This window comes from Mustela erminea, chromosome 8 (genome assembly GCF_009829155.1).
Source record: "Mustela erminea isolate mMusErm1 chromosome 8, mMusErm1.Pri, whole genome shotgun sequence".
Taxonomy (NCBI): Eukaryota; Metazoa; Chordata; class Mammalia; order Carnivora; family Mustelidae; genus Mustela; species Mustela erminea.
Genome location: NC_045621.1, coordinates 84,184,004 through 84,196,386, shown reverse-complemented (window position 1 = coordinate 84,196,386; position 12,383 = coordinate 84,184,004). Strand labels below are relative to the sequence as shown.

Sequence of the window (12,383 nt, the reverse complement as noted above, 5' to 3'; positions counted from 1 at the left end):
TAACAGACAGAGATCACAAGTAGGCAGAGAGGCAGGCAGAGAGAGAGGAAGGGAAGCAGGCTCCCTGCTGAGTAGAAAGCCCGATGCAGGGCTCGATCCCAGGACCCTGGGATCATGACCTGAGCTGAAGGTAGAGGCTTCAACCCACTGAGCCAACCAGGTGCCCTTCTCTAAATGTTTTGTAGAATTCTCCAGTGAAGCGATCTGGTCCTGAGCTTTTCTTTTTTTGGAGATTTTTGATTACTAATTCAAGTCTCCTTATTAGTTATTGGTCTCCTCAGAATTTCTATTTCTTCATGATTCAATCTTGGTAGATTGTTTTTCCTAGGAATCTGCCCATTTCATCTGATGTTATCCAACTTGTTAACACTAAGCAAGGCATTTTAAAGTGCAGAAATTTTTAATTTTGATAAAGTTCAATTTTTTTTTCTTTTATAATTTATGATTTTTAGTGCCTAGATGAAAAAACTTTATCTAGTCAGATGTCACAAAGATATTTTCCCGGAATTTTTTCTTGAAGTTAGTTTTGTTCTTACATGTAGGTTTATGAGCCTGTTCAAGTTAATTTTTGTATGTGGTATGAGGTAAAAGTAGAGGTATATTTCTTTTCCCCACACATAATGAATATCTAATATTTGGATCATTTGAAGGAAAGGAAATCCTTTCCCCATAATGACACAATTTTTTAAAGATTTTATTTATTTATGTGACACAGACAGAGAGAGAGAGAGAGCACAGACAGAATGAGAGGGAGAAAGAGACTCCCTGAAAAGTAGGGAGCCTGATGCAAGATTCAATCCTAGGACTCTGGGTGGGATCACAACCTGAGCCGAAGGCAGATGCTTAATCTACAGAGCCATCCAGGTGTCCCTATTCTTTTCTATTTCTACTCTGTCTTTTAAATCATGAATACATTTTATTTATTTATTTATTTATTTACTTACTTACTCACTTACTTATTTATGAGAGAGAGGTGGGGCTGGTAGGGAGGGACAGATGGAGAGGGAGAGAGAGAATCTTATTCAGGCTTCATGTCCAGCAAGGACCCCGACATGGGGTTCAATTTCACAACACTCAGATCATGATCTGAGCCAAAATCAATAGTTGGATGCTTAACCAACTGAGCCACTTCAGCATCCCGTAAGTCATGAATAGATTTTAAATTTTGCCAGATTATTTTCTAAAGCTATTGAGATGCATATATGAATCTGTTATTTTAGCTTCTTGATATGAGAAATTATATTGATTAATTTTTATGTATTGAGTAACCTTAGCATTCCTGGAAAAATTACAGTTTAGACAAAACGAACTTTTTTTATATGTTTCTGGATTTGTTTTACTAGTACTTTTCTAGGGACTTTAGAGAAGTCCCTGCCTTATAATAACAGAGATCCTGCTCCTTGTCCAGTGGAAGCAGTCCCCTGCCTCGTTTTAATGCAGATTCTCAGCCCAAGCAGATTTTCTGTACCTCCCCCAAGGCAGAGAACTTTGCTTTTATTCCTACCAACTAGAAGCCAAGCATCTTTATCTGGGGCATGAGGATTGACAGATTTCCTGGCTCTCCTACAGCAGCTTAATTCTTTTCTTTGTATGACAGAAGGATCTAGAAGATGTGTGCAAATTCGTATCTAGAGGCCAGTGTAAAGAAGCTTGGAAATGAGTGTTAATTCAACTTCGTGTTGCAAACTTCTATTGCTCCTTTTCTGTCACACTAGACCGTATTTGATATTTAAGAATTAATTAATAATTTCAGATATTTTGTTCCAACTACTTAATAAAGCACTCACCTTCTTTTCCCATCTCTGCCAAAGATTAAAGAGTTCATCTGTTCCAAGTCTCTTCAGAAGGGATTGTCACCTTTTGGAGTTCAGTACTTTTGGTTACCTTACAACCTCAAAAAGTAGAATAATTTTGTAGGTTATTTGGCCTTTCTCCTTGGCAGATAATGGGTAATACTCTCTTGCAACTTTCTACACTCTACTTAGAAATAGAGCCCCCTTCTTTTTTCTGTTCTAAAACAGTATAAACTGAAAATTATCCAAATTGTAGTTGATTTGCACTTCAGACTCAAATATATCCTCGGGGTTAGCAGGTAATCAAGGGTAGGCAGAAACATCATTTTCTAGCTTCATCATTCTGATTCATTCAATATTCAGTGTTATTTTCACCCCTCTTCAGAGTCTTGACCTTTCATAACTAATCTCATCCAAAAATAAACTTGAGATAGAGATAATCTAGAAATTATATTTTTGTTTATCTTCTCAGCCTAATTCTAATTATTTCCCTGATAGAAGACATACAATATTGCATTATTAGATTATAACTGAAATACAAACTAGTGAAATGGGAGGTTAGCTCCATATCTTAACTTAGAACAGGAAAACGATTGAGTTGAAAATAATCTAATTTTTGAACTCTTTATTTTCTTATTAGGAAGAACATCAGAAATAACACTAAAAGTTTAGTATAAGATTAGTAGCTAAATAATTTACTATATGTTAGAAACATGAGTGCATGTTTCAATATAAAATTAAAATTACCATATATATATATATATATATATATATATATATTTCCATTTGACTTTTGTGTGCCTCAGCGTTTTCAATTGCTTTAACACTACTATGATTCACTCACTTGTTGTAACTAAATTCAAGCACATATAGTATAAACATCCTCTGGACAGCTAATTTAATAACGGATTTGAAATATTTTAAGACAGAACATAACTATGAGGACATCACTTGACTTAATGAGAACATTATATATACTTAGAAAGAGACACATAGAACCACATGCAGACACATACTGAACTTATCATAGAAAATTAATAACAGGGGCGCCTGAGTGGCTCAGTGGGTTAAAGCCTCTGCTTTCGGCTCAGGTCATGATCCCAGGGTGCTGGGATCGAGCCCCACATTGGGCTCTCTGCTCATCAGGGAGCCTGCTTCCTCCTCTCTCTCTGCCTGCTTCTCTGCCTACTTGTGATCTTTGTCTGTCAAATAAATAAATAAAATCTTTAAAAAAATTTAACAACAAATCACAGGGATATTAAGGCAAGAAGTTGATTAGATATGAAGGATTAAAATGAAAAATCTTGATTCTATATTAAATAATTTATTTTATTATCTAGACTCATCTTTCTCCTTTAACCCCAAAGTGGAACAAAAGTCACATTTGATTCAATTTTATTCTTTGAGTCTGTTTTTTATTCAAAAGTGAGTTCTTGAGCATCTATCTTATGTGAATCAGTACTCTGTTGGATATTGGGGATTTAACTGTGGGTGACGTAGTGTCATGCCTGACTCCCAGACTTCATTTATAGTTGTAGACATAAATATGTAATTACTATAAACTTAGATGGTTATTAAATTAGAAGAAGTGGAAGAGAGTTTGCAAGTAACAACATCATAATTCAATTCAGTCTAGGGATTTTGAAAAATCATATTAGTGTTTGATAAGTTTCACTCTTGTTATTCTGAATGTTTATAACAAGGCACATCACATGGTAAATACAAAAAAAATTTATAGAATGCATATGCAATGCCACTGACTTTGTGGGGGTCAATGTACCTAAAAGTTCTATTCAGTCACTAAATGGGATGGTTTTGCTGCAACAATTTATCCTTGCTCAGTAAATATGACCTTGTGTTCTAGACTATAGAAAAAGTCAAATGAAGATTCTCTTTAATCAAGCATTCCAGTATATATTTGATGTACAGGCCACTGGGAATCTTGCAAAGTATGCACGAAACCCAAAATTTTCCAGAGTAAGTATTTCTGAAATCTGCTCTCTCTTGCAACAAGAGTTTTATTAAAAACAACAACAAACAAAATTACTCAGAATCAGACGGTAATCACTCATGTGTAGTAGAAAATCCATGGTATCTGTAATTGTAGCATCTAAGGAACTAGAGGAACCCAAAATATGATAGCAATAGTAAAATTCGCCTATACTTTCTACAGAACACATAGGTCATTTAGGAAAATAATTTTCAAAATATGGCTCATAAGTCACTGACAACCTTAGAAGACATATTGTGAGGTTCTCAGGCTTACCATGTTCAGAAAAAAAAAAAAATCAGTAATTGTTTTTCTTTATATACATTTCATATATTTGAAAGGTAAGATTGGTTTTCATTTTCATAAAAACTTCCATATTTTCCAACAAATACTTTATTCATAAGTATGTCTCCTGAATTAGTGTGTTTCAACTAACATTCAAATAATAGGAAAAAAATCTTATTTAACATTTCAATTGTATGTTGTAGTTTTGAATTTGCATGTTTGGTTATTCTAATCACGCTTCATTGTATCAGCAATTCATTAAAATAAATCAACAATTCAAAAGCAGTTCATTAAGGCAAATAGTAATTAAAATGATAAATATCTAAAAATTGAATTTTATTAGAAAGCTGATCAATTTGTTTCTCATTGACTTTTTTTTCCATTTTATTTCTTTTCAGTGTTCCAAAATTCATTGTTTATGCACCACACCCAGTGCTCCATGCAATACGTGCCCTCCATAATACCCACCACCAGGCCCTCCCAACCTCCCACCCTCCACCCCAAAATCCTCCATTTGTTTCTCAGAGTCCACAGTCTCTCATGGTTTGTCTCCCCCTCCGATTATCCCCCATCTCACTTCTCCTCCCCATCTCCCAATGTCCTCTGTGTTATTCCTTATATTCCACAAGTAAGTGAAACCATATGTTACTTGACCCTCTCTGCTTGACTTATTTCACTCAGCATAATCTCTTCCAGTCCCGTCCAGTCCATGTTGATATAGAAGTTGGGTATTCATCCTTTCTGATGGAGGCATAATACTCCATTGTATATATGGACGTTTTCTTCTTTATCTATTCATCTGTTGAAGGGCATCTTGATTCTTTCCACAGTTTGGTGACTGTGGCCATTGCTGCTATGAACATTGGAATACAGATGGTCTTTCTTTTCACTACAACTGTATCTTTGGGGTAAATACCCAGTAGTGCAATTGTAGGGTCGTAGGGTAGCTCTATTTTTTAATTTCTTAAGGAATCTCCACACTGTTTTTCAAACTTGCATTCCCACCAACAGTGTAAGAGGGTTCCCCTTTCTCCACATTCTCTCCACACTTGTTGTTTACTGTCTTGTTAATTTTGGCCATTCTAACTGGTGTAAGAAGGTATCTCAATGAGGTTTTGATTAGAATCTCCCTGATGGTTAATGATGATGAACATTTTTTCATGTGCCTGTTAGCCATTTGTATGTCTTCTTTGGAGAAGTGTCTGTTAATGTCTTCTGCCCATTTTTTAATGTGATTATCTGTTTTGACTGTTGTTTGTTTTGTTGACTGCTGTGCAGAAGCTTTTGATCTTGATAAAGTCCCAAAAGCTCATTTTTGCTTTTGTTTCCTTTGGCTTTGGAGACATATCTTGAAAGAAGTTGATGTGGTTGATGTTGAAGAGGTTACTGCCTATGTTCTCTTCTAGGATTTGGATAGATTCCTGCCTCACATTGAGCTCTTTTATACATTTCAAGTTTATCTTTGTGTGTGGTGTAAGAGAATGGTCGAGTTTCATTCTTCACATAGCTGTCGAATTTTCCCAGCACCATTTACTGAAGAGACTATCTGTTTTTCACTGTATATTTTTTCCTGCTTTGTTGAAGATTATTTGACCATAGAGTTGGGGGTCCGTATCCGGGCTCTCTACTCTCATTGACTTTAAAGCCAATATATCACCAATTGCAAATTTACACAATAGTGAAAGAAAGTCACGGAATATTTTGCAATGTTCTGAATAAAGTATAGGGACCTCTTTGGTAAGTTAAATTCATTTTAGAAAATAGGCGACAAGTGACAAAATTTCATAGAATTGATTAAATTTACTTCCCAAGACAGGAAAAATCACACAACTAGAAAGATGTCATTTAACATTAACTACCACTTATCAATGAGATGTGAAAATTCACTCTGAGAAAGCAAACCAACCATAATTTAAAAAATCAGATTACTATATTGGACACTGCATAATATCAATGTCTTTCAATAGAGATTACCAATTAAATACAGCGGCACGTTTTGCCAATTTACTTTGTAGTGGGACAAATTTTCTGCTGTTTAGTACATGTATGAAGATAAGGGTGCAGCAAACTTGTGCAGTATATCACAGATAACCATGCTACAGAAGTAAAAAATAAATGTTAGACTTACTCTCTGAGCTGTTACAGTGATGAGAAAATATTGTGTTGGGTTTATAACTGAAGGAATAGCAGCTCTGTACATACCTAACCATCAATCCATATTTTTGATTTATTTTTAATAATTTATGAGGCAGCACTCACACAACATAGTCTAAATAGTGCTAACTTTGTTTCTTTCAAATCCTGTTTACAGGGCCCCCAATTTTCCTTCACAATTTTTACTTTACTCAATCTTCACATTCTTAACAAAGGACATCACTGTTTTGAACTAAAATACTGTAATTTGTCATAACTAGAAACTTTACCCATCAGAACCATTCACTAGACAACAGCCAAATTTTTCTTTTTAGGACACAACTCTGACTTTTTCTTTCAAACCATAATGTTTCCTTTTTTCCTAGATGAAAGTACAACATTCTCAAGATGTTCAAAATGATCTCGCAAGAGCCCTAAATTATCTCACCTAGCCTCCTCTTTATTACCAGCTCTTTGTCACTCCAGCTTATTAAAGTCAACCTACGCTGGATTTATTTCACTTTTGGAAATTACCAAGCTGTTCCTGGTTTCAGCAGAACTACTGTATATATAAACATGCCAGTTAGTATACTGCATAACTCTGATAAGAGTATCATGTAAATAGAACTTTCTTGGCCAATACCTACCCCCTAATCCTGGAGTTGTGTATGTAAAGATCATGACATAAGTTACATTCTGTGCATGATATTTCCAGGCATATTTCTCCCTTTACTTAACTATCTCCACTCACTCTATAACTCTGTTTAAGTGTGATAAACTCAAATGCTTAATAAAATTTTTTGAAATAATTAACCATCATGTATGTATAATTTTTCAAATAGTAAAACTCTTGAAATGGGCACAATTTAATTAGCTCTCCTCAGTAATTCTATGTTGCTTACAATTTTACTGTAATGTATATATGAGAAATTTAAATTGAATAAATTTATAAAGTTCCACATCACTGACAGTAGGTAATGGCACAACATATAAACACGAAGTATCCCAATTTAAAATTCTTAGTTTTTTTCCACTAAATTGAGATTCCTTTTGCATGCTTGTAAATGTAACATTATTCTACAGAGGCATTCTTTGTAAAATTTTGTTTTCCAAGCAAAATTACATGTTTTTTTTTCAGAATATGCATCATGTCATCTCTTTATTTAATGCCATTCATTCTGTTGAATGCTTCAATCTTAGCAATGTCATTATTAACAGATTAAAATAAAATTCAGAAATCTCCTTTATATTTTTCATTTTTCCTTAACTTTTCTTTAATTTCCATAGTTTTCCTTAATATTTTATTGTTTTATTTAAAAACATTGTCCATCCATAACAATCTAACATATTGTGATACTTTGTAATAACAAAGTGATACAGGATATATAAAAAATGGCTTCTTAAAAATCTTCTATAGAAATGTACTTCATATTTTTAAGAGTCAGATAATTTTTAAACACATAACCAGTGCAAATCAGTAAATCAAATTTCAGTGGATTAGCCAGAGCTTTCTATTTTGAGTTCACTTCATATGTTTTGAGAGTTGTCTTCGACAGAATCATGCAGTAGTATTGAGAACACCCACTCCTACATGGCCTCAACTCACGTGGAATTAACATCAAAATCAAATGTCACTACCAGTTGTAAGAGTGTAATTTATTCTGAGTTTGTAATAATTAGCAGACTATTCAAACATAAAACACTGATTAAAAAAATTCAAATCTGAAAATACATGACCATTATAAAAAACTGAATCTCTTTTTATAAAGGCCCTAAATTTGTTCTACCAGTGATTAAACCACTAGATTTATTGTTTTCAGCAAAACTGAGTTTACTTAGGCTACTGTTTTGGGGGAATTTGCACTGTGATATAAGCAAAGAATTGAAGGAGTTGTAGTGTGTGCTAGTCACCCAAACTTCATGTTTACAATTCATTTAGAGATATTAGTCTTTGTATAAAATCTCTATATCAACATAGCAATACTGTCACATTAATCACGGATCTTAGCACAGGCATCCTGAAGTTGTTCTCTCTGTGACAAAGCTTTGTATTGTGATTTCCTTCCTGAAACAACCACATTCTAATTGATTCCACAATTTATATCACTGCTGACTTCTCATCTCTTCATTACAAACATTAAAAATAAAAATAAAAGTGTCATCAGATTGCTTGCCACTTATTTTAGTTCTTTCAGGAGTAAATGCTTTATTTTGATGTAACAGCATAAAGTATCTGTAGTAGAGTACTTCAAACCAAAGTGCAGTGGATTAGCATAAAGTTTTTAGATATTTAATCAAACATCTATATAAAAAAGATACTCTCACTGGCTGCCAGAGACAAGATTCTGATTACCTATCTTTGAGGAAATGGAATGTTTGAGAAAATTATTTGGTGTGTTCCACTATTGTACCTGTCACACACTTTTAATTAAAAACGTATTGATGCATGACTAAACTGTGCTTGGTGAAAAACAGACCCGTTTTAGTTCAATTGCAGTAACGTATACATAACCCAATGGAGTAAGCCCATGCAATTATAACACAAAGGCAGCTCCGGCTAAGTAAGCCTCTAACACCTCAGTCTCAAAGCAGATGTAGATGTGGAGCGCCAAATATCACAGATCAGTGTGGACTCAATCGGCACAAATGAGTTTACTGATCTATTCTAAATACCTATAATGAAGACATTTCCCTAATCTATGACAAATTAAATATGTGGAGAAATAAATGCTGAATAATGATTAACTTTCCTTCTGTTTCCCACAGTACTGCATGTCAGAATTCACTAAACCCATTCACTCTAACTATACATAATGTCAGTGACTGAAATGAAAAGCAACATTTGCATATTTCAAGTAATGGTGGATACACGTTATTATCAGTTTGGAAATTGGCTGTAAGAGATCTTTTCTTAGGTTAACTGATTTTTTTTTTTTAGTAGTTTCACTCATGAAAACATATCCAGCAACACAATCAAGCTCAGGAAATGGAAATCAGTGTCCAGTGTTTGAATAATTAATCTTTATTGACTATTTCTGAGTCACAAAGTATAAGGTGCTTTGTATATCTTTGATAACATAACCCAGAAAGAAAAATCATAAGTAATAGATTATTTCAGTGGGTAGTTTGTTTTGTTTTATTTTGTTTTGTTTTACTATTCTTAAAGTATACCAATGCATAGATCTAAAAGCTGCATTTTATAATGCTATAACACAATTAAGTAAACCAAAGATCACTAATTGATTTTTTTTTCTTAATTTTCTATGAGAACTCACTATGCACTACACTGAACACCGAGAAAGGAGGAAAACACTTAATTTTGTTCTTTGTAGGATATCGCCCTCGGCGCACAAGGACGACAAGACGCCCCAGTTCGGATGCGTCTTCTCTCTCTTTATTTCCACAAGTCTACACACTTACATACGCTTACATGACCAATCAGCGAGCAGGGTACAGGAGGGAGCGAATCAGGCTGTGCACCTAAACAAACAACTTCGCTAGCAACCAATGCTGTTTACTTCTTCTTTGGGCGTTCCGCTTAGTCTCACGAGGCAATCCTAACCTGGCAACTAGCCAGGCGCCATCTTTTAATGGCGGAGGCCACCCTGGCCAGGGGCCTGCCTCCGACAGTAGGAGAAGCTTCACATTAGGTGCTTCTATATACAGGAGGTCTCAGGATACTTTTGAGAAGCAGGAATTGTTTTACAGAGGGAGCTACTGCCATTCTGATAAATAAGCTGAATTTTTCAACACTAGTGAGTGACAGTTTCAAACTTCTTATCCTCTGACAGCAATATCTGGTTCTTATCTACATCACTGTGATTAATTAATTGTTCCTACATTCAAGTAACTTAACAGTCAAAAAGGGGAGTTGTTTTTGAGAAAGCCCAATAATGTGTTATCCTAAAAACTGTGTTTGCATACTTCCTCTTATTTATTTTATCTGAAACTTGAGGTTTCAGAGGTTAACATTGCAAACTTCATTTTATAGTAACAAATCAGGCTAAAAGAGGTTATCTTTGTTGTCCAGAGTTACTAGTATATGAGAGACTTAAATTTCAAATTCAAGTCTCATTCTCAAACCCCAGTTCCTTCTGGAATTAGCATATAGGAATGGCATAAAGGGGAGGTAAATATGAGCATCTACCATTTGGATTTAGGGAGGTGAAATTTATATTGAGTTATTTAGACTTGAGAAAATGACCAAAGATTTTTAGGTGGGATAATAGTATCCACTGATATCTCACTATAAGGAATCAGGGTAATTATAGACATATACTTGGAAGTAACATAAAAGTTGATACAAAAGTGGAGAGTACTGATATGGGATAATGAAGTAAAAACTTCTGAGGGCCAGAGAAACCGTGAAGTAAAGCAGTAAAAGCTGAGGTGGGGGGTGGTTGCTAGGGAGGTAGAATTGGTTGGATACTTCTGATATCCAGAAGTATCAGAAGTATTAATGGCTATCAATGTCTCAACCATTCGTAAAAAGATATTGAGAGGAAATACTGCACTAAGAAATAGTAGGAATGAGAGAATAAAATAGAAGACATCAATATTGAGCATAAGGAATTTGATTCCTTATTGACAATGTAGGACTTAAATAATGAAAGAGAGGCCAGAGCTTGATATAATAATGACTGATGAGCCATCTGTATAAATGTGAGAGCTCAAGCTACTGATAAGAAATGGGGAAGACAGACGCAGACTCCGCTTTGGGGACTATCTCTTTTTACGCGAGGAAGAGGAGTTCTATCAGTGGTCATGATTTGGTGGTGAATCAAGAAAGACAACATCAAGAACATCAAGAGATGAGAAAGTTTCATTTCAAACAAGCATTGATAGAGCCCTTAATGTATATCATGCTGCATTCTTATCTCCAGGAACCAGGAATTAGTAGAGAGCTTCTATATTCTCTCTCATTATAAAAACAAAAACAGAAACAAAACAAAACAAAAACACATAGGTTGATGGCTGTGAGAAAATATATAACTTGGTAGAATATTGTAACACAGACCTTGTGAAAAGTTGCATTAAAAAAAAAAAAAGATTTTAATTAATCTCTACACCCAATATGAGGCTCAAACTCACAACTCTAAGATCAAGAGTCACATGCTGTACTGACTGAGCCAGCCAGGCACCCTGAAATGCTGCAGGGGCAATTGGAGGTGCTTCCATTTTCACACCCTCAGAATTCCACCATTTCACATATATCTAATGTTCTCTCTATATCTCTTTCAATAAAATCATTCATTATTCATTCACTTGCTCATACACTTGCTTATTAATTAGCCATATACTTTCCAGTAAAGTATATGCTAGATAATGTGTAGAATCATAAAAATTAAAGAGAGAAAACCCCTGTTCTCATGAAGGATACATGAATGCTTACGTGTGGCATGAACGCTTATATGAAAGCAGGATAGTAAATCTTATAATCTAATAATGACATGTAAATGCTGCAGGAGACCCAATCCAAAGAATGATTTTGAAGATGTTGCAATATTTCTCATTCTTTTTCACTATAGACTACATTCAAGCTCAACAGGATTTTTTTTTTTTTCCTCTGATTCTGCCAAGCCTATTTCTTTAGCTGTGGTTTCATTCTTAGATAGTGGAAATTTTATTTACTCATTCATTCACATATAATATGCTACAATTTGCCCTCAAACTACATGCCCTGAAACTAAGATTCTGCCTACTTTATGGAAAACAAGATAAGAGAATGAGATTATTCCTTTACTAAGAGAATCCACTGAGTAGATCAAGGGGACATTTCCTTATTCATTTCCCTGAACTCAGGGCTCCTGGAAGAATTAATAGTTAAGAAGAAGAAGAAGAAGAAGAAGGAGGAGGAGGAGGAGGAGGAGGAGGAGGAGGAGGAGGAGGAAGAGCAAAACACTTTGACTTACTTCTGAAAGTGGGTCCATGAATCTTCACATATTATAACATAAGAAAATTATGCGTAAAGCTTCCCAAACTGATACTATTGTGGTTATTGTACTCATTGACTTTTGTTCTCTGCCTTAGAAAAAATAACTTGGTAAAAGATTTTATCAACAAATTACAACTGCGAACTAACACCATCTGTAATCAGGCCCTTCGTTTGGAGAATTAGGATCAGCATAACTTTCTTAGAGTTCCAGTGGAGTTAGAGGATGCTGCTGCCCCTTGGCAGAAGT

General features: G+C 34.7%; 1 long non-coding RNA gene across 1 annotated transcript; it reads right to left on the bottom strand.

Annotated features, from left to right (window-relative positions):
• Positions 1-1,016: 1,016 nt before the first annotated feature.
• On the bottom strand, positions 1,017-11,888 carry LOC116597838. The gene is made up of 3 exons (XR_004288802.1): positions 11,877-11,888; positions 6,683-6,687; positions 1,017-1,128 (listed from the first exon to the last, which is right to left on the bottom strand). It is a non-coding gene; the product is annotated as an uncharacterized LOC116597838 (long non-coding RNA).
• Positions 11,889-12,383: the final 495 nt, after the last annotated feature.